The following is a 2500-nucleotide window of genomic DNA, read 5'->3' on the forward strand; positions in this document are numbered from 1 at the left end:
CACGACTATAGACCTGTCTAAAGTACAGCCTACTAGTCAAGTCAGGTTAGTATGACATCGAACCATGAAAACACATACTCTTTGTAGAAAACAAACAGGAAGTAGCCCAAACTCTTTGTAGACAACAAACAGGAAGTAGCCCAAACTCTTACTAGACATCAAACAGGAAGTAGCCCAAACTCTTTGTAGACAACAAACAGGAAGTAGCCCAAACTCTTACTAGACATCAAACAGGAAGTAGCCCTAACTCTTTGTAGACAACAAACAGGAAGTAGCCCAAACTCTTTGTAGACAACAAACAGGAAGTAGCCAAAACTCTTTGTAGACAACAAAGAGGAAGTAGCCCAAACTCTTACTAGACATCAAACAGGAAGTAGCCCAAACTCTTTGTAGACAACATACAGGAAGTAGCCCAAACTCTTTGTAGACAACAAACAGGAAGTAGCCCAAAATCTTTGTAGACAGCAAACAGGAAGTAGCCCAACTCTTTGTAGAAAGCAAACAGGAAGTAGCCCAAACTCTTTGTAGAAAGCAAACAGGAAGTAGCCCAAACTCTTTGTAGAAAGCAAACAGGAAGTAGCCCAAACTCTTTGTAGAGAGCAAACAGGAAGTAAATGATCCTTTACAGTCCATTCCTCTACTGCAGCACTAGCAAATTGCCAATACTTTTTTTACCTTCTTTTGCTATCGGGGACATTTTGGTCAAATTACCTCAAAATGACCCAAATGAAGAACTCAGAACGTCCAAATGGTTCCCTATTTCCCCCATAGGACTCTGGTTAAAAGTAGTGCACTAGGTAGGGAATAGGGTGCCCTTCGGAAGGCAGCCCAGGAGTGACTGGTTACAGCTGGAAGATCCTTCCTCTGACACTGCTATCCCAGTCGCCAGGGCAACCGAGGTCAGAGACGGGAACAGCGTCCTGATTGGTAAAAAGATTACTGTGCTGTGGAGCACGGTTGAGACTTAACACACACACGCACACACACCTACGCACACACACACACACACACACACACATTGTGATGCTCAGTTCAGATTGACAGTGTAACTGCAGCTGGTTATTGAGTAGTATAGGTATCTTGTTAGATATGTCTTCAACCACTGAGATGAACAGAAAGATGGATCACACGGGGGAGCATAGAGGATAAGGCTGGGAGAGGAGAGGAGAGGAGAGGAGAGGAGAGGGGAGGGGAGGGGAGGGGAGGAGGAGAGGAGAGGAGAGGAGAGAGGGGAGGGAGGGAGGGGGGGGGAGGGGAGGGAGGAGGGGAGGAGAGGAGAGAGAGGAGAGGAGAGGGAGAGGAGAGGAGAGGGTAGGGGAGGGGGAGGGAGAGGAGAGGAGGGAGAGGGAGGAGGAGAGGAGAGGGGAGGGGAGGAGAGGAGAGGGGGAGGGGAGGAGAGGGGGAGGAGGGGAGAGGAGAGGGAGGGAGGGGAGGGAGAGGAGAGGAGGGTAGGGGAGGGGAGGGAGAGGAGAGGGGAGGGAGGGAGGGGAGGAGAGGAGAGGGGAGGAGAGGAGAGGAGAGGAGGGAGAGGGTAGGGGAGGGGAGAGGAGAGGGGAGGAGAGGAGAGGAGAGGGAGGGGAGGAGGGGAGGAGGGAGGAGAGGGGGAGGAGGGGAGAGGAGAGGAGGGGAGAGGAGAGGAGAGGAGAGGAGAGGAGAGGAGAGGAGAGGGGAGGAGAGGAGGGGAGGAGAGGGAGAGGAGCGGGGAGGAGAGGAGGAGAGGGGAGGAGAGGAGAGGGAGAGGAGAGGAGAGGAGAGGGGAGGGGAGGAGACGAGGGGAGGGGAGGGGAGGAGAGAGGAGGGGAGGGGAGGAGAGAAGAGAGGAGAGGAGAGGGGAGGAGGAGAGGAGAAGAGGAGAGGAGGGGAGGGGAGGAGAGGAGAAGAGAGGAGAAGAGAAGAGAGGAGAGGAGCGGGGAGGAGGAGGAGAGGAGGAGGGGAGGAGAGGAGATGAGGGGAGAAGAGGAGAGGAGAAGAGAGGAGAAGAGAAGAGAGGAGAGGAGCGGTGAGGAGGAGAGAGGGAGAGGAGAGGAGAGGAGAGGAGAGGAGAGAGAGAGGAGAGGAGGGGAGGGGAGGGGAGGAGAGGAGAAGAAGAGGGGAGAGGGGAAGAAAGAGGAGAGGAGGGGATGAGAGGAGAAGAAGAGGGGAGAGGGGAAGAAAGAGGAGAGGGGAGGAGAGGAGAGGAGGGAAGGGGAGGAGAGGAGAAGAAGAGGGGAGAGGGGAAGAGAGGAGAGGAGATGAGGGGAGAAGAGGAGAGGAGAAGAGAAGAGAAGAGAAGAGAAGAGAAGAGAAGAGAGGAGGGGAGGGGAGGAGAGGAGAAGAAGGGGAGAGGTGAAGAAAGAGGAGAGGAGGGGATGAGAGGAGAAGAAGAGGGGAAGAAAGAGGAGAGGGGAGGAGGGGGAGGAGAGGGAAGGGGAGCAGAGGAGATGAGGGGAGAAGAGAGGAGAGGAGAAGAAAAGAGAGGAGAAGAGAAGAGGAGAGGAGAGGAGGGGAGGAGAAGAAGAGG

General features: G+C 54.1%; 1 protein-coding gene across 11 annotated transcripts in view; it reads left to right on the top strand.

The window, feature by feature from the left end:
- Positions 1-2500, top strand: part of LOC112215282 (receptor-type tyrosine-protein phosphatase F) — a 532058-nt gene that overhangs the window by 432461 nt on the left and 97097 nt on the right. The gene's annotated exons all lie outside the window — the stretch shown is intronic.

Source organism: Oncorhynchus tshawytscha, linkage group LG10 (genome assembly GCF_018296145.1).
Source record: "Oncorhynchus tshawytscha isolate Ot180627B linkage group LG10, Otsh_v2.0, whole genome shotgun sequence".
Lineage (NCBI taxonomy): Eukaryota > Metazoa > Chordata > Actinopteri > Salmoniformes > Salmonidae > Oncorhynchus > Oncorhynchus tshawytscha.